This window comes from Ornithodoros turicata, chromosome 2 (assembly GCF_037126465.1).
Source record: "Ornithodoros turicata isolate Travis chromosome 2, ASM3712646v1, whole genome shotgun sequence".
Taxonomy (NCBI): domain Eukaryota; kingdom Metazoa; phylum Arthropoda; class Arachnida; order Ixodida; family Argasidae; genus Ornithodoros; species Ornithodoros turicata.
Window position 1 is genome coordinate 140,675,245 of NC_088202.1, and position 20,461 is coordinate 140,695,705.

Genomic DNA, 20,461 nt, shown 5'->3' on the forward strand with positions numbered 1-20,461 from the left:
CGCAAACTGTTAAAACTCTATGAAGACAAATTTGAACAGCAACTGCTTCAATTCGTGTGTTCAGTGGAAGGTGCTTCGTAGGAACAGAATTTTGCATGACGATTGCAACCCAGCCAGATGTACCTGTTGCGCGGAAACGATTCGGAACAGGTTCCACTGCCGGAATGTGCATGCGTGCTTGTTGTCGATTCAAGTAAGTTTCTTGTAATGCGACACAGAATACATCATACCTGTCCGAAAAATGGTTGGCGTCAACGAGATATGTAAAAAGACCTCGACAATTCCACTGCAGGATAGCGATAATGGAGAAAATAAGAGAGGTGTGTACGAGACATGTCTGCATTATGGTGAAGAATGTACTGTTCGATTAAGGTTTCATTATTTTTTCTTTGGGGCCATTATGGGGTGTCTCGGAGTTTTCTTCCGGCAGCTGCGAATTCCTTAGGCGATATATCGGGGCAGTGAGCCACTCCCCGACAGACTACCTGGAGCTCTCTTTTAGACTGGGAGCTCGCGCTCGTGAATGAGCCTTGCGATCTTGCATCGGCATCGCACTCTACAGAAGTCATTTCCATGGCTCGCGATTACAAAAGTGGCTTTCTTGTTTTTTTACCAAGAGAGCTTCTATTTCTCCTAATCGGCGTTTCCTGAAATTCTGCTTCTCGCAATGGGGGGTTTGTCAGACCTGAACCAACACGGCGGCTATCTTTGCAGATCAATGGACGTCGGGCTTGGTGGGGTCTTCCCTCCTCGTCGGTCCTGCCGTGACCGTTCTCTCGGCCGGGGATTCGCTGGAAGATAGCTTCACTGTCTGCCCCCCAGAACTTTGCCGGTGGTATACCTTCGGGTCGGAACCGGTCGCTGGGGCTCTCTTCGTCCAACTTTCTTCCCTTCCCTATTTTTAGACTCTTCGGAGTCCTTCTACAAAGCCTAATGTATAGATTCGCTAAACGAGTCAACATTATAAAATTTTCACGGAAACCGTTGCAAAGTACAATCGCAGTTGCTACTGGACACGAGCGTTGTAAGCCTTGAAGGTACTTTGGACAATCCGTTATACCCTGCACAAAATGAAGTTCTTTCATTACAGTCGCTTAAACGACTCGCACGTTACGTGCTCTCGAAGTACAAGTCGGACGCCCGGAATGGAGGGGTCGAAAAAAGACTCGGCTAGACACCGCGACCTTGACACTATTAGTGAATCGGTCTTATCGTCGCGTGCTGATATAATCTTTCGATTCATTCAGTGCTTCCACACGTCAATGGTCCTGGAACAGCTGGCCGCACCAGTGCGACCTACGTTCCCATTTTCTATTCTATTCTATTCTATTCTATTCTATTCTATTCTATTCTATTCTATTCTATTCTATTCTATTCTATTCTATTCTATTCTATTCTATTCTATTCTATTCTATTCTATTCTATTCTATTGGCTCCCGCCTTACCTATTTGTACGCGCAACTCGACTGCGCTGGCTTATATTATATAATACCTTCAAATATTCTCTATTTTCGTGACTCTCCACTTTCCAAACTAGCATCCCGATTTATGGGATGTATTCACGACTAAAGAGAACGATATAGTTGGCCACTTGCCTTGCGTGAAGTTTGCCTTGAATCCACGTCCTGCCGACGAGCCATCTCCTTTAAGCCATATGGTTAGCCGGCTGCCCGTGCTTCGAATGAGGGGAGGCTCCGGAAGGCTCCCACCACAATGTTTCAGGATTTGGGAAGACACTCCATTGACGAAGTCGTTCACCTGTTCATGAAAGATGGCGTTTACTTTGCGTCAGTTGTGGCGCAAACACGTGGACTGACATGAAATAACGCGTATTCTTCCAAAAATATGGATGGCTGCCGCGACTTATTGCGAGAAAATACGTTCGTTATTACATTATGGCGTTCTGCATTAAGGTGCACGTAAATTAAAATGTTAAAGGTGTTGCGACACTTTCTCTGATCTGTTGAAGCATAATACATACGCGTCGTACTCATTATGAGAACACCGTGGAAAAAAGGATTTTTCCTCTCGCTAGATTGGCTCGGAAAATAGGCGCAGCCACAAAGCGACGACCCACGGTGTGACCTCAGGGAACCCTCTCCCCCATTTGGCTTGGGAGACGCGCGTCTTCCATCGAGTGCTCCCGTGTGACGTCACCGATGTCGCTTCTTCGGGGCCGTTTTTCTCCGTACCTGCTCACGTCATGGACCAGAAAACTTGAATTATGGGATGATATCGAGTGATAGAATAGTTTTTCGTGTTTATCTGGGAAAGCTGGAAACCAGCTGTCACAACACCTTTAAGTCGGACATAAAGGAAATAACGAACACTATAAAACACCACGCAGCTCCCGTGGCAAAGTGGTCAGGATGATCGCTTTGCACGCCGAGACTGGGAGGTGACACGGGTTCGTATCCTATCACCGGCTGTGCTGTCTGAGGTTGTCCCTGGGTTTTCCGAAGACTTTCTAGACGGATGTCGGCACAGTTCCCCCTGAAGTCGGCCCAGGATGAATACTAAACCCCCTATCCCCCACTCCTTTCTGCTGTCCTCTCTACACCTCTCCACGTCTGTACGCCGCTCATAGCTACAGTTGCTTCGCGGCGCTAACACAGAACTTAAAAAAAACTGCTATAAAACACGCGGAATGACGGGAAAGAACGCAATTTCCTGCTAAAATTTGCATGGTGAACGCGACTTATTGACAGGACAGAACAGACCAGCACGGAACAAATGTTCCTAAAAAAAATCTGTATGGTCTACGCGAATTTTTGCAAGAAAATACATTCGTTATGGCGTTTAATAATGTTTACTTTGTTCGTTGTGTAAATTTCGTTAGTTGTCGCATTAGAAGGTAGCCATCCCGACGTGAAAGTTTGCACGGCCAAGTATTGGTTACCAGTCCTTCTCAATCGTAGTTTATAGGTTACTTTCGGACTGAAAAATTACGGAAGTAGCGTCAGGGCAGGAATGGTGAGGTCTCGGATATGCATAGAGCCACAGGTGCATTAAAAACAGTGTCTGTGCTGGCCCATCCAATAGAGGAATAATGCTAGTTGGCAGAATAATGTATGCACTATTAATGATCGCTGTTTTACCTTACTACACCGTTCTATTATTAGGAACACAGTGCATGGGGGGACAACGGAGCGTCCTTGAGGTGTCAGAGAATATATAGGTGGCATAAGTATGGAGGACCTAGGTATGAGGCAGTGCCAGATTTACGGGGCCCCACCACCGAAATTATTAAATGCGACGGCATTTCTTTAACGCGCTTTTCGGCCTCGGCGAAGACGTCGCGTTAGTGTAGAGGGGGCATTTCACGATCGTGATGCGCAATGACTCCCTGGTTTATTCCCATATCGCGCGCCTTGGCCGAGAAGAAACGTTTGTTTCGGCAGGCGGGCATTTAAGAGACTGGAAAGCCTTCACGATAGCAGCCGCTACAACATTATAGACAAAACACTTGATTACTTTCAAATAGATGACATAATGGGCGCGCTCCTAGGCCTACCGCCGAGTAGCGTAGGTCACGTGACAGGGTTATATAATGTGCCCCTAGAAAAGACAGCCCGTCGAGTAAGTTCGGGAACGCATGTTACTCTCTCATCGAGTCAACATGGACGCGAGTATCTTTCTACGGAGATTATGGGTGGGAAGACGTTATGGACCTCCTACAGGATGGCTGTGTCGTGTTGATTTTGCCACGTTGTTGTTCCCACGGTACGTTTGCCCAGTTCCGTTTCTAGATTCCCCGAAAAAGGGGAGACGCAACCTGTGTGACGTCACCACTCGGTCTTACTCGGTCTTACTCGTCCCTGCCGACTAGTGCCGACTATGGGAAGGTGCGTTGGCAGAGCTAGCTCCGTGGCTTCCTCGATTCTCGTTCCGAAACGCAGGTACTGACGTCGTCGACTCGACTCGGTTTTAAAGCGGCGCTTCAAGTAGCGCTTCGTGAAGAACTCTTAATTTAATTACGACGTTTAGGAGGGCACCCAATGTAATGGATCTTCGGTTTCACAGCTTCCCTTGTAGTATCGGCCTTCGTTTTAATCCAGTAGCATTAGAAGGGTTATGTAAAAGGAAAAACGGCGGTGTCGATATGCGGACAGATGTGTGGACGGTTGCGCGCGCAGAGCAGAGGAGGAGGTTGGCGGCGTGTGAGATGCGCAGGCACATCTGAGCGTGCGAATGTGTGGGGGAAGTTTCAAGTAGAGCATTGCACCGGCCCGGGCCTGGCTTGCGGGCCGGGCGGGGCTTGTTACTGGCAGTGTGCTCCGTGCCGGGCCGAGAACGGTTCGACAAAATACGACAGCAACACTGGCCGGGCTGGGCCCGAGCCGACGAAAGACGCCGGCATCGCGGGCCTGGAGGGGCCGACAAGCATGTTTCCGAGAGTCGGGCACGACCGTATAACGCAGCTAATTCCACACAATGGACGACTACTAGTTCACATTATCACGTGCTTGTGTCATTCCTGTGCATATATTTGCAAAAACAACGAAAGGACACTGTATTTTGCGGATGGCGGAGAAGATTCTCAAAACCACTTCACATTGCTCATGACTCCTCGCGTATTTCACAATTACGTTCGGAAAGCTTGGTGAGAGGCGTAGGGACTAGGAGGAATTCGTCAACAGAAGTCTCCACCTCCGCAAAATGATGATGGTGTAACGGTAACGCGGTTCTACGCGTGGGTTCTGGATTTAATTTCGTCTCGTGCTGCCGCGGTGTTAAACCGCCAACACTTGTATGTTTGTGGCCTTCTCTTCTGTTCTTATATATTTCCTTATAAATTTGTTTGATAATCGCTAGAAACGGCTACGTCACGGCTGTAACTACTAGGCCAGGCTGCACTCGCCGAGTCACCCGGTCGGGCAATTTTTGGATGCGCCCGGGCCGGGTCGGTCCGGAAAAGTTGGCCCGTGCGGGGGTCAAGCTTGAAGTAACAATAAGACGCGAACCAAGTACGAATGCCGGGCCAAGTAGGCTACAAAAGAAAAAACAAATAGAATGCGATCGACGGCGAGGGCTACCGACACTGAAAAACAACTTACGCAACAGAAGGAACCAAAGAAAATAAGCAAAAAAGAAAACAGGAAGCAAAAGAAGGAATCAAAGGAAAGACGCAAAACAAAGAAGGAACCAAAGGCTTACTATAGCGCATTTCCGAAGGATCCACCGACGGATCTTCCCAAATTTTATCGTATTAACCTACATTGCATCGTTTGCGTAGAGCGTCTTGCGACCTGCTGAAACTTAGAGTCTGCAAGACGCGTTTCGTGTAATGTTGCCAGTCAGTGTCGTGCGGAGCATTTGCGCACTGACCACTGGCGGCGCTGACCGTTGTAGATTTAGACGAGGAGGGATCGTCCGAGTGATCGTGTACGCTGACACGCATACGTTAACAGTTACGGCCTTATAGGAACCACGACCTACTAGATTATAACGACCATTTCGTGGGCACCCCTTCCCAGCGCCGCACTTTTGGAAGCTATAGCGGTGGCGCTTCTCATCGTCCCAGTTAATTGCTTCCTCAACTTCTAAATATTTCGTACTTCAGCTTACCTTAGTATTTCTGTACAAGCGGTGGATATTCCACAGACGCTTCACTCTGAGGTTGATTACCATCATCATTCTACGCGTTTTCATAGGAGCTATCGCTGTCGTCTGCGACGGTGGTCGTACATACGCATCTGCGCGTTCAGAATTCAAATTTCCATCGTCCAATCGTGGCACGCCGATGAGTAGCGCCCCTTGCGGATAGCGCGGACGGGCTCCACATAGGGGTTGCTGATTGTGACGTGGTCGTTATAATCTAGTAGGTCGTGATAGGAACAGATTTACGATAACGCTTCGAGAAACATGATATGCCTGACTCCTCTGGACATTGCGTCGCTGATCTTTGGTTTGACAACTTCCTTTACTGCTCCATAGTGCATACTGCTGCTGATCTGCTAAGACTCCCGACGGTGTACTTCTTCTCATTTGCGTAGCAAAAATTGTGAATTTATACCTCTATGTTCGCTTCTCAGGGTGTTTGAATAGGACGATTTGTTTGCATAGTGGCTGGCTCAAACTGCGCTATCGCCCATATCCCGGGAAACAGCTAATTGATAAGTAGTAATGAATGTCAGTTAACTAGTACCTTCCAGTACCTTCATTGCTGCCCGTATCACGCAGCTTCTAAAACGAAATTCGTGAAGCTGTAATTGTTTTGTTTTCTTTAAAGAAAATATGTGCCGAATTAAAAGAAGAAAAAAAGACAAGCCCTCTTTACCTCGCTAATGATGGTCAACAACAGTTCGTTAGAGCGCTTTCGGAACTGAGGCTCATGAAAAAACAGACGTCAGGCAACCGTGTCATACGGCAGACTTAATACCTTGCCATTGTTACGCTAGTGTGCTCTTAGTTACCTAAAATCTACTCGTAATTGGTAATATGCTTGAGAAGGAACATTCTTGAGCTCATACATTCGGGGCTCATTGCAAGTTTTCAGTAAGCAGGTCACGAAACGATCCAAGTTATGCCAGCACCGTAATGTAGCACTGAATAGCTTGCAAGATAGTTGATGTAAGACCTTAGGAGATGAAACCTGAAAGAGCAAAAGTGAAGTACTCTTTTTGAAGTCTCAGTCGTATAACGAACTAACCAACTACTGTACAGCGAACTTTTTTCTGTATGTATCGCACGGTATAGACGTACCGATCTCATAAATACCATGAAAATGACCAGACAGAACCACCATGTACTGGCCGCAGCCCGCACTGTAAATCTGGCAGCGCTAAGAAGTTTAACACCCTCTTAATGCTGGTCCAAGATGTGAAAGTTGTATGTGTGTTATGCGAGGGGGCTTCGTTCTTCTTATCACTCTGTGATTTTTATTGTGATGCTGACTTTAGGCACTTCAGTTCAATTATGTATATAAAAAAGGCCCAGTCTTTATCAATAATAGCTAGAGTTGCACATCGATTGTGCCCAAATGTTTGCTGTGCGGCTGCTTTTTCAGCATCCCCTCTATGTGGTAATCGTACAGACTCCCTAAAAAAAATTAGAAAGAATACCTTAAGAAGGAGAGAGAGAAAAAAAAAGAGAAAACTCACCGCCACGTAGCTCTGCGAACAGTTTGTGGACTGCGGCAAGTCAAAGTCGAGGAAGTTGAGCATGACGACGTGTCCGTCAGCCGTCTCCAGGTTCCAGTAGCAAGTGTCGTGGGGATTATAGTTGGCAGGGTAGTTTGGAGACGTGATGAACGTGGTGGATGTTGTACTGAACTTACCACCGCAGCCTCCCTGTCGTGTGACGTAGGTTGCACGGAACCCTTGACCGGAGATAGAAGGGTCGCTTCGGAAATGAACTGTCATGGTGTTGCCAGTGGAGGTAAGTACTTGCCACGAAATTCCAGACTCGCACAATTCTGTTATCAATGGAGAAGTAACATCTGGGCCGCCGTAGACCTGTGGTGGGGGTTAATGAAGAGTTCGAAAACTTGAGCCTTATCCAGTATACGGCAAGGCATGACATTCTACAGTCAAACTCCTTTATAGCGAACACCTTTTTAACGAAAATACCACTACAGCAAATTTCTTTTGCGGTCCCGCTGGAGCCTATAGGTCCAATAATGGACATCCTTTTTAACGAAAATACCTTTACAGTCAAACTCCTTTACAACGCAACTCAGGAGACAGCAAAAAAATCGCAGTAAAGGTATTTTCGTTAAAAAGGATGTTCATTATTGGACCTATAGGCTCCAGCGGGACCACAAAATAAATTTGCTGTAGTGGTATTTTCGTTAAAAAGGTGTTCGCTATAAAGGAGTTTGACTGTACTGCGAATTTTTTTTGCTGTCCCCTGAGTTTCGTTGTAAAGGAGTTTGACTGTATTTTGCACCACAAACGCTTATACTTTCAGTCATTTCCGCCCAAAAACTTCGTTCGAGTGGAAGGCCCTTTCTTCCCGCTCTATTTGGGGATGGGGATGTGATAAGGAAAAAAAGTGAGGATGCGAATGGCTCTATTTGATCCATTACTGGCCATTGATTTTTTTTTAGAGAGAGAGAGAGAGAGTAGAGTAGAAGTAGCTGCGTTTTGGAGCTTGGTGACGCCCGAGTTTGGGGTCTGCTGCTCCATTTCTTTTAGTTGAGGAGTATGTTCCTCTTCTTCGCTTGTATGTCGGCTGGGGGAGGGGGTTAGCTGGATTAGGTAGCTTGTTGATTATTTTTTCAGAATGCGCCAATTCACGATATATAGTGATTGTTAGTGATAGATTTTTTTTTTTTCAGTTTTGCTTTGTATATTCTGTACGCATCCACTTGAATTTGTACTTGCTGTTACTGCCCATCCCCTCTCTAATCTTAAAAAGCACTTTAGGTACCATAGATAAATAAATATGTATTGCAGTGTTTTGGGGCGAAATGGCAATGGTAGGATTTTTTTTCCCTCATCGCTGGATTGATGTGATGGTCGACGTCTCTGTTTTGTTTTCTTTTCAAGTAGAGCAAGAATCCGTTCTTACTGAACGGTCTTACAGAAATAACTCAAAAGGGATTCCAATCTACAGATTGAGCTAAGCTAGGACACCTACCCAGCTGCTTCCAAGGGTGCATCCCCTCTTTCACTCTTACACTTTTCTCACTCATACACACATTCATGCGACGGGATCGACGCAAAAGCCAGCATCAGTTGAACGTGAGACAATTGATGTTCTGAGGCCGGAACACACAGAACGACGAATACATACAAAGCCCTTTCAGTGACACAGATAAAATGGTTAAAAAGCAAGCGAGCTGGTGGCTAAGATCCATGACGAAAACCCAAGACTGGGAAAAAAGACGAGAAACAGACGACACAACACAAAGTCTCAAATTGAGACTTTGTGTTGTGTCGTCTGTTTTTCGTCTTTTTTCCCAGTCTCGGGTTTTCGTCATGGCTTTCACTGACTTCCATCTTTCATCATCAATTTCTTAGGCACTGAGGCTTTGTATGTATTCGTCCTTTCTCTGTATTCCAGCCTCAGAACATCAACCCTCGTGTTCCGAGACAAAGACAGCCACGGTGTGGTAGTGCAGCGCTAGAAAGATTGAAAGAGCTGCCCTTCACGACAAAGAACTGCTGTTTGCTCAGGTAGCCGACAAGGGCCTTGTTATTCCCGGTGACATGAGAACTATGGGCCATGTAAAGTAAAAATAAATAAATAAAATAAACAATGAAAAGAAAAGAGAAAACAGCGGTTCTACATGTTGCACAAATAAGCGCAACACTCTAAGAGAAAAGTTTGCGCTCTCCTTCGATGTAGCCGAATAATTCTTGTCGTTATCGTCTGATGTTGCCCAGCATGAGAGAGTGTGAAAGACCTAAGCGCAGACGTGATTGTGTGCCCATCCACCTTGTAACTGAGCACTGATGCAAGCGAGAGCCCTACTGATATTGCGTGACCGCTAGCGTCCCTGGCCGGAAGTTAGGAGAGTCCATAAGTTCGGATTCCTGCGTCAGTATCTTTTCCCGAGTTCTTTGACTGTCACTGTTTATAGTGGACTGCGTGGAGGCTTGTGTGTTTGCGTCGCCTTTGGACATAAGTCGGCTGGCTCTGCCATTTCTCGTTGTTCTACAAAATGGATCGGTTGCATGTCTAGCAAACATGAAAGTCAAACCTACCCGGACGAAGTCGAAACTGCAGCCGTGCGCGCTCTCCATGTGAAAGTCGCGGAAAGTGAGCTCTATCTTTCTCCCTGGCGCCACCTGGATGTTCCAGATGCACTCCGTGTTCCGCGGATAGCCGTTGGGATAGTTGGGCGTCTGGATAGCACCGTGGGGCTTGCGCAATTCGCCGCCGCATCCTTGCCAGGCGTACTCGAGACGGAAGCCCTCCATGCTGTTACTGTCGTCTGTTATAAACCTAACTCTGACGACGTTACCGGTGGACGTGATAATAGAAGGAATCCGATCCCCACACAAACGGGCCAAGTGGCGATTTCCTGTGGGAGGACTGTCGTGTTCTGCTGTCGTTGACTCGTTGACCTGTTGGAGATAGGTAAAAAGAAACGAGCATTTTGGTTGCGCGGATAACACATTTAAAGAGAGAGTTGTTGGAGGAAAATTTAATATAACGTGGTAATGTATACAAGTGTGAATAGGACAATTAGTACAGCAAACAAACAGCAATACATACAGAAAACTCCACAACTACAAAGAAGTCAGTAAAATCAGACTATATACAGTTCATTACACGCAACATCTCCGCAAGCGACATGCAACAACAAGACAGCAGAATATTTACAACAAAACCTCTCACACAAAAGGAATAGAGAATGTACAGCAGCAAGGCATTGACCCAACAGTGTGTAATAAAACCGCAACAGAACATGCAACAGCAAGCCTGAAAATATATACAGCGACACCAACAAAAGGAAAGTACATTGTGTACAACATTATGGCATAAGCTAGCCCAAGTATGCGCAAAACCGCAACAGAAAGATCAGGTAATTACTACAAAATAAGGATTATAAACAACATCTTATGAATTACAATATGTACAGTTAAGGAGGAGCGCCTTCCACGATGACACATCCATCAACGACACGAACGGAGGGATGCGAACACCACAGCCGCTCGAAGGTGGTCTTGCCCAACGCAAACAAGTCCCGCTGCAGGGTGTTGACGAGGTTAATGCGCAACCGAGTTTTAGTGTAATCTGTGGTGTCTCTGAGGGTCTAATGAAACGGTGCAACTTCATTGGCGCACAACTCATGTGACGCTACCAGTGAAGGTTGTGAACACGGAAGCCATGTCGGCGCAACACGGGTTGCTGGAGGCATCGCCTTACGAGTGATTTTTCCTGTAACCTTCAGGCGCAAACGGCAGTCATTCGACTACTCCTCTGGAGACGACGTCGAGCCACCACCTTTGCTTTTCGTCACGTAACTACCTGTATGAAGGTTCCATTCAGGGATTTCCCTACACCCCCCTCAGGGGGGGTGTACAGCCTCCCTGAATTTTTGCAACACCCCCCCCCCCCCTGAAATTTCTCAGGTGACCCCACCGAGCTCGGCCACCAACACGTCCTGGTAGTGAGTCCGGCGCAGCGAATTATATCTGTGCTGTCAAACCTGGGCTGTAGTACCACAGTCACGCAGATGATCGTAACATGCATTTGTCCAAAATCATTTGAAAGTGACTGTGCAATGCATATATTGCGCGCATATACGAGCAAAAATGCGTACGGGCACGCAAACTCAATGTGGATCCTCAAGAGCCATTTGCCCCAACTCAATCAAGCGAGGTATTCTATAAGGTTTTCACCATTGGTTGCTAGGTGTTCATTGACAAGATGCTAGTCTCTTTCCTTTGTCGTGCGTGTGATTATGCATCTTAATGTTGAAATGCCGTTCACGATGAATCTGTATTCTAAATGTACTGTGTTCTAAAGTAATAGCATGTACAAATAAACCGGGAAAGCTTGGAAGATATGTCACCATTGTGCCACGATTCTTTCCATGTCTAAGAAAAATTCCACAAGTGGAAGCTTCACCACGCATGAACCCTCCCCCCCTCCCCCCGCCTTGTAAGCTCGGCACCCCCCCAGTAGTGAATTTCTGGGGAAATCACTGGTTCCATTGCTGCGTTCTGCGGGGATACGGGAAGCATGGCGATTTCAAACGGTGGTACGGACAACAATTTGTGGTAATACCGAGTTTTAGTGCACCGTACGCCATCAGCTTTGCGTACGTAAGAAATAGCGTTGGCGGTTCTGCATGCGCAAAAAACGTGCGTAAAGTGAGCTTCGCGTATTGCGCGGCACCACCAGGCTAACTCTTACGTACGCAAAGGGGACAGTGTATGATGCACTAAAACTAATGCATTCTTACGTTACTTTATCCCGATCTTTCAGTCTTGTTTTCAGCTTACCCGCACCAGTGAAGAGATGCAGCATTTGATAAACGTTCTGAAGAATGAGTTTTTGCGCAAGTGTGACATGAACATACGGAAGACGTCGCGACAACAACAGCTCAAAATTGAGAAATCATCCATATTTGGGATACATGTCGACCGATTGCGTTTTAAAGAGTCATAAGGTGAGAGACAGGAAAAAAGCACTTTCAGGAACGTGTCTTTTTTTTTTTTTAATAGAGTATAAGGTCGCACCACGCATATCTGCGGTTGCGACGGTTGCGAAGCACCGAGTTGCACATCTTGTGAAAGGAACCCACTTGGTACAACTTCTGCTGGTGAAAAGGTGAAGCTAAAGCTGCGCTGAGTGTACGTATACCCTTAGTACGCACGACACTGGGGAGCGCTCTGTGTCAAATGGGGAAGTTACGGTGTCTAAATGTGTTTAAGAAACCAAATGCAATACGCTAAATGCACGGCATCGTTTCATACGTTATAGTCCATGTGACCGACAAGCAAAAGACCACGTTCATCAGTTGAACCCTTTTTAAATTTTTTACTATTAGATTCTTAAAACGGCTTTTTTTTTTTTCAAACCTACGCCGACGGTGGCGCCGAACAACGCTGCGAGATATTGGCAGACGAAGAGGAAGTGTGACGTCTTAGGTGCGCGTGCTTGCCCGAAGTTCCCCAGGGTCACCGTGCCGAAACCGGCTCTGCGGCCGTTCTCCTCTTTGCAACAGCTTACGTCGTCATGGAAGCCCCAAAGAATGCGCTTCCTTTCTCGAAGGCACACAGGGATGAGGACACATCGGAACATCATTCCGAAAACGGTCGAGGAGGCTAAGAACTGAGAGTGATGGAGGAGTCAGCTCGGCGCGCGACCTTTGGATCGCAATAGCTTCGTTACGCGGGATCGCAGAGACATAGCGTTTTGATGTAGTCATATTCGATACACATAGATGGATATGTACAAAGCCATTTCTTCGAAAGTTTGGAGATGGTTTCAGAACACCTTTTAGAATAAACGAGCCTGTGGTCTCGCGTTGCTACGAGTGCGGCACGCAAGCGGCCAGCCATGCGCAGGCAAAGTTCAAAAGTCGCGCGCGAACACTTCGCGCAAAAATCACGTTGTGTACTGCATATGTGCCGTGTCATGCAAGATTATGTTCTGCGCACGCAACTCGTTCGCGTATATTTGCGTGCACAATACTGAAACTCTTTCGCACTCTCACAGAACTTGGAGGGTGCAGCGCAACTGATTTCTTCTCATGAATGCTCACAGTGCCATGGACGTCTTGTAGTTAAGAGAAATGGAATTGGATTACATCGCTTAATGACATCGTCTCAATAATCATCATGACCTCCATGACCATTACTCTACTACTTCTGATGGGCAGCGATAGCGCATTTAAAACTGTTTCATACTGACGCCATCACCGCAAGACAGTGTGAATAGTCAAGTTTTCACCTATAGGAGGAACAGGAACAGTGAACTTACTTCAAGGTAATCGTAACTGCAGTTGGGATGGGTCTCCAAGTGAAAATGAGAGAAGGCCATGGATACGTTGTGTCCCATGGGGGCCATAATGGTCCATGTGCAGTTGTAATTGTGGGCGTAGGAGTTCGGGAAGTTGGGGCTCTCGATGACTCCTCTCCGCTTGTTTCTTATGACGTTGTTACACTCTGCGAAGTGTTTGGTTTCATGCATATGAAGGTAAGCTTGTGTTGAGGCACAATGTTACCTGCGGTGTACGCGATGTGAAATCCTCTTCCCGCTGCGCTAGAGTCTGTACGGAACCTCAGGAACACTGTGGAGTCCGTGGATAGATAGTGTATGGCCATCTGGGGAGTGTTGCACAGACGTGCAAGGCGTGGTGACGCCGTCGACGGACCGTCATAGAGCTGTAGAGCCCCGTACAGGAAACATAAAAGGAACATATAAAACAATCTGTGTCATGGTTGGGCCATCCAAAAAGAATCGAACGTCAAACACACAGAAATATGCACAACGATTTCCGAAGCTCCGCTCTGCAGAAACTGGCGTACTGCCTGTTTTCTTATACATATCTGTTATTCGTTTCAGAAATACTGTCGGCCTCATGTTGGAGGCCCAAGTAGGAGTGCACAAAATATAGAGAACTTACAAGCTACATTAAACAGCAGTATTGCACAGAATACGACTTCAATACATCCCGTGCGTACATATTTGAATACATCGTCACGTACAAATACAACATACATCTCATGTATTACCACGTACGAGAAAGTCAGTGACTTTGTCAACGAAGCAATTGCAGGGAGGAGGTTGCGCAGCTTCTTCTGGTATAGGCTATTCCACTCTTGGACATCGCAAAAGAAAAAAAGAGGAAGAATATTTGAAACAATCATTGTTGACTGGAACACATCTAACCGGGCGATTATGCGTAAGTGGAATACATCTCACAGTAATTCGTGCGACGTAATCTTCAGGCATTATCCTTAAGTTTGCACCGACCAGAAGAAAACTTTAACGATTTATGTTACAAGGTGAACAATTGGAACCCGAGAAAGGGACAGAGGAGGGACGACACGACACGTTCTCCAACAGCCCGAGAACGTGTCGTGTCGTCCCTCCTCTGTCCCTTTCGCGGGTTCCAATGTTTTCACCATGTACCAGCTGGCCTGCACCCTTGCCCTTTTGCGATTTACGAGGGTGGTTCCATAAGTTTCCGGCCCGACCAACTTTTAATAGTCATAGTCATCCTTAACTTCGATGCACTTTTGACACCTTTCAACCAGCATTCTTGTACCCTTGAAAAAATAGTCAGAAGTTTTGTACGCAAAATGCTGGAAAACTGTCTCGTGCACCTCACTATCGTTTTGAAATCTCCGTCCTCCTAGATCCCTCTTCAAGTTTGAGAACAGGTTGTAGTCACTCGGTGCCAAGTCTGGACTGTAGGGTGGGTGGTGGATTTATTCGAAGCCGCACTCCTTCAGTGCAGCCTTGGCAACAGAATCCGTGTGGACAGGGGCATTGTCCTGGAAACCGGACACCTCGACTCAACCTAGCTGCCACGCCTCTTTTCTTTGATGGCTTCTCGCAGTCGGTACAGGAGTGAAGCATAATAAGTCGCATTCACTGTGGTGTTCCTCGCTTTGAAGTCCATGAGGAGGATCCAGTGACAATCCCAAAATATTGTTGGCATGATCTTCTTTGTGGATTGTGTGACCTTGGCTTTTCTTGGGGGTGCTTCTCATGGTTTGCACCATTCCATCGAATCCTTTTTCGAAAGGGGATCATAGTAGAGCACCATAGTCTCACCCCCTGTGACAATTGACTTCAATATTTCTTCTTCGTTCTCTTGACAGAGCTCCAAAAACTCTTTGGCACAGACGACGCGCTGTTGTTTTTGAACTGACAAGAGAAGTCGTGGCACCCATCTCGCACTGACCTTTTTCATGTGAAGGCCCTCGCCGATTAAGCGAAAAACGGTTGTTTTGGAAAGCCCCAGCCTTTCTGAGATTCCTTCACCTTCAGACGCATGTCGCTCAGCACTTCCTCCTCGACAAGAGACAAATTTTCTTGTGTCACCACTTCCACTGGACGACCATCGCGCGGATCATCTTCTATGGACTCTCGCCCCAGTCGAAACTGCTTAGCCCAGTCTTTTCCCGTTATGACCGACGGAGAGGCTTCCCTGTACACGTTGTCCAGTCGTGCTTTAATTCCTTCAGGCGAAAGTCCCTCTTTTGTCAAGAAATTTATGACAGCGCGGTACTTGATTTTTTCCATTTTAACTGAAGAGTGCACCCTGGCTATTTGAAATGCCGCTCTCCAACCGACAAAAGCTTGGAGAGGGTTGAGGGTGGTGCTCCAGCACTCCAACAGATGGCGCCACGCGTCCTTAATCGCATTTTCAAATTCGCGCGCATTTTCTACCTCGGGCCGGAAACTTATGGAACCACCCTCGTATGTTACGTCTAGTTTGCAGTGTACTTAGCCCTGATCTAGTGTACAATGCATCTGGGGGATCATCTCTTCTGTACCTATTAAACGTACAGCGTAGTACTTTCCTTTGTAATTTTTTCAAGCATATCTATGTTGATCTGTGATATCTGCAAGACTTTAGTTAAAAGGGTGATAAACTGGTATACAAGGAGCACTTTCTCAAATGTTGTTGATACGTCGCCGATGGTGAACCTTTTTTAAAAAAATCTTTTCTCGGAAAAGTAAAATGCCGACTGAGTGTCTCAATTTGAATATTTTTGTTGAAGTATTCAGTGCGTCTTTCGCGCTCATCCTCGCTCTCCGACAATAGTCACACTTCATTTTGACGTCGTGCACCATCAAACATTCGAGATGTATACCCATCGATTTTGCTGCAATATCGGAAAGCGAGACCTATTCTAAACATTTTTCCACTTGTCAGTTTCAAGTTAGCCGAATTCTGTGGTATACCAAAAGCCCGCTATGTTCCGTTTCACGTGCGCGCTAAGTTTTCAGTGCTGTGTTGCTGCGGCGAGGTGACCGCTCTGTGCCCGCGATTGGTTTCTTCGTTTATCTCAGTGGGTCCCGTCATTGGCTAGGGGAGTGAAATCGCACGCACGTCCAGAGCGTGGAATGCGGTGTTGCCATACCTTTGAACGTGGTGACGTGACCCTGTTCCAAGGATGAAGGAGACAGTCATGCGGACTATGTTCTTTGAATGGCGTTGTTTCGTGGTAAAGATGCTCGCGAGAAGTAAATGAATTTTATATTTGGATATCGTGAGCCACGTTCTTTCGTGGAACATAATACTAATTGGAGGATGTTCGCCGCCGAGCTGTTTAGTGCCGCTCTAACGGTTCTCAATATGGACAACCACCATCGGTAGCAGTGTAGGTCCGTCCATGGTAGAGAGAGAGAGGACATCGTGAGAGAGAAATGGAGGAGAAGGTGTGGAAAAAAGCACGGAAAGGGTAGAAATGAAGAGAAGAGCAGGTGTTCGCTCCGCGGCCTCGAAGACAGGCATGTGATGCTAAATGGAGGGGGGGGAGGATACCTTTAATGCAAATAAAAAAGAAGAGAGAAGGGAAATGATAGCCACGATGAAAGAAAAATACAGAGAAAGAAAACAGCTCCTTCACTAATGGTTGTGCAGACAGCCACATAGGATGTATCAGAGAGTTTCCCAAGAGTTTACACTCCCGAAGGGATCGCGTCAGCTCAGACGTGACTTCAGCTTGCTGAGCAGGGCCAAGTAGTACCGTGAGGGAAAGCTCTCGGTAGCCTACATGAGCGAGACGGTTCCGGAAACTCGACCTGTGATCTTCGTGCCGCTGGCAGGCAAAGAATATCTGTGGCCCGTCAGCTTCTACCTGACACGTGGAGCAAAGGGGTGATGGATGTTGACTCGTCTTAAAGAGGAGGGATGGAGTTCGTGCCACATTCAGCCGCCGCCGATGAAGAAGGGATTCTTAAACTATATGTCATTTGTGGGCCAATGGATTTAAGGAAGGCATTGGTTCGTATAGCTTCTTGTTGAAAGAGTTGCGTGCGGTTGGCAATAAAGCGGCGGGCTTTCAGCTGGCACATAGATAGCCGGCAAGGGAAAGGGCAGTTGATTGCTCAGTGTGTGTGTTGCTCACCATGGGCGATGCCACGATGCAAATTGTATTGCGTTTGCCCATTTAAGGGTACTCTAACGTTTACTCATATCTGAGCTCGCGGCACCCAGTGCTTAACCCGCTTCGCGGAGAGCAATGTGTGTAATCAGCCTAAGCCATTGCTACCATCATCGGCAGTGTTTGTACACACCACCATGGGATCAGTATGGGGTGATCGCATAGCTTGCAGTTTTTGGCCTCACTCGTGCTAGCAGTGTTGACGACTACAGCCGGAATTATGGGCATACCGAGATGGGGGCAAGGGGAGCACAGGTCTGGAAGCCCCCGCAGCGCCAAGGTCATTTCTGAAAATTGCATGTTCTCTAGTCACAGGTCGTCATGATTGTGCCCAAATGCCATATATGAACCTCTGAAAACCCACACAGTCTGCAGCGTGCATCTCCAGGAAAAGAGGTGAGGGGTGTACACTTTGCCCCCTGGACCACCGATACTGTTTACGGATGCACGTTATGTCGAGACTTTTGTGTATTTGTTCCTTCCTACAAGTGGCGAGTTGTCACGGCAAGTAAAAAGCGTCTTCGTAAGTAACGATGATAAGGCGGGTCATAATGTTTGCCATAGAGCCATGAGCTTCTTTAAACCTACCTCAAGGAAGTCGTGGTTGCACGCAGCATGTTGTTCGATATCAACATCGACGATGACAACAGAGATGACCGAACCTTGTGAAACCTTTATGGTCCAGCTGCAGTCGGCGTTGTGACCGTAGGGCTGTGGGTAGTTGGGTGACGTGATATGGCCCGACGTACCGGATGCAACGCCTCCACAACCTGCGCACACGGAACAATCCCAATGGCATTTTTATGAAGAAAGCCGCCCGTATTTCGTGCAGATACTGTTCAAGAATCATAAGTTCAAATGGAAGAGACGCATTCCAGATGGACTGCACGAGGGAACCCCACTCCATCCATGATAGTAGGGTTAGTTGGTTGGAATACATGTACAACGTACTCTTCCTACTCTTGCAATATTTAAAGGGGCCTATTGAAGCCTACATCGTTGTGTTTCCCCTTCCCAGGTGGTCGAAATTATCCCCAGTCCTAGCCCGCGGCTGTTGCAGCACGTAGCCGCACAAATGTGAGGGGACGTACCTTACGCGTCTCAGACTACTTGCGATTATTATTACTATTATTATTCGTTTTTTTTTTGTCTCCAACACAATACAGTAGGTCTGTTCCAGTAATTTCTCTTTTCAGATTCTCTGTACCAAATGTGGTTCTTAGCCATGTACATACTCTGGTGCACTGCTTGCCAGAGCTTTTACTGGTGCCAAAGACAAAACGAGGGCACACCAATTATTAGTGTTTATAGTGTCGGTATATCCAAGATGATTTTTGGGTTGCTCTCGATCAACGTCTCATAAAACAGTAAATATATTCGCTGTATTTAGCTACCTAATCTTAGTTTATCACTGGAATAGTCCGCGAGAGGTACCCCTGAGCGCCAATGGGAAAAGGGAGTAGCTCAGAATGGAATCCTCTGGTTGTGCAGCGGCAAACCTATTCGAGAACCGTTCGAGTGTTGACGACTCACCAAAACTCTCTACTTGTCCTGTGCGCTCAACCGTTACGTGAACCTCTTAAGGAAACCCCCTGTTACTCACCAGTAAGCGCCGTGTCGTAGCTGACCTCGAATCCCGCGCCAGACACAGAGTCGTCGCTGACGAAGCGAAGTCGGAGAACGTTAGAGAAGGAAATGAATCCCTGCGGTGGTTCTCGCGCGCAATACTGGCCGGTAATCGGTGCTGCAGGTTCTCCGCCATTTCTAAGCAGGCAAGGTAAATATTCATTATTGCAAAATGCATGAAACGCTTCGAAAGGCGACCAAGTAACGCAAGGAGTCCAATAGGTGACGCCTTGTGGGGCGTCAGCAGAAACGCACAACCAAGATGCATGAAAAAAAAAGTTTTTACTAGGAGGGACTTACCGGAAGGATAGTCCTGTGATATTTTAGTCTTAAATCGAGGGAATAACGTTGGTACGCACTGCTTCAATGTAGAAATTAGTATTTGTGGAGTATTGGCGCCATAGGGCCCAAGACTTCGCACTGTATCACGGAAAGAGACTGCGCTTCCACAGTCCCAATATAACAGTCCCCTCCCCCCTCCCACAGTCCCAGCGCTTCCACAGTATGTGCCCAATAGAAGACAGGATTTTTGATGGAAATATTGGCCGCTCTCTTCATCGGTCTACTTCGAGGAAGACGGTCGACTGGAAACGAAGAAAGCGATAGCCGCTCTGGGCCCTGATCCTATACTTCAACAGTTCTTCCTGCAATAGGGGAAGCCTCCTCCGAGATGCTGATGGGGTATCATTGCATTCTTTCTGTGTTCGTTGCGTAATGATTGTAACTGATTATAAAGTATTAAGATAAGATGGTATTGATCGTGTTGAAACATCGGCATAGTGAAAAGTGTGTGTATAAATATATGAAAGTAATAAATATAACTTACATTCCGAGTGTGTCACCTGTACATGAAGGAAGGTGGAAGGAACGAAGGAACAGGAAAGAAGGTGTGCCACCTGTACATGAAGGTCCTGCGGCTCACAGGGAGCCGGAGGACCGTATCACGCAGAAAACGGGCTGGCTTCATAGACGCAGAGACAACACCAGAAAGGCTCAGAAGAGAGCCTGTCCGGTGCCCCGCCTCAACAGCCATAAGTGAAGGCATAGCACCCGATGTTCCTCCATACCTCCAATACCTCTTACACATTTAACTTCAGGAGGCTATTCGCTGCCCCTTCTGAAGGTACGCTGATAACGAGATGGCCATCCTTTGTGATGCGAAGCGAAATAATCTTTTCTTGGGTAGCAATCATCACGCCACTTGTGATGCGGTTAGGGTTCACTTTCCAGAACGAAAGTTTCGGCTTTACCCGCCTGAAGACAACAGGAATGCCAGTTGACCGACTTCTCCTGTAAGTAACAAC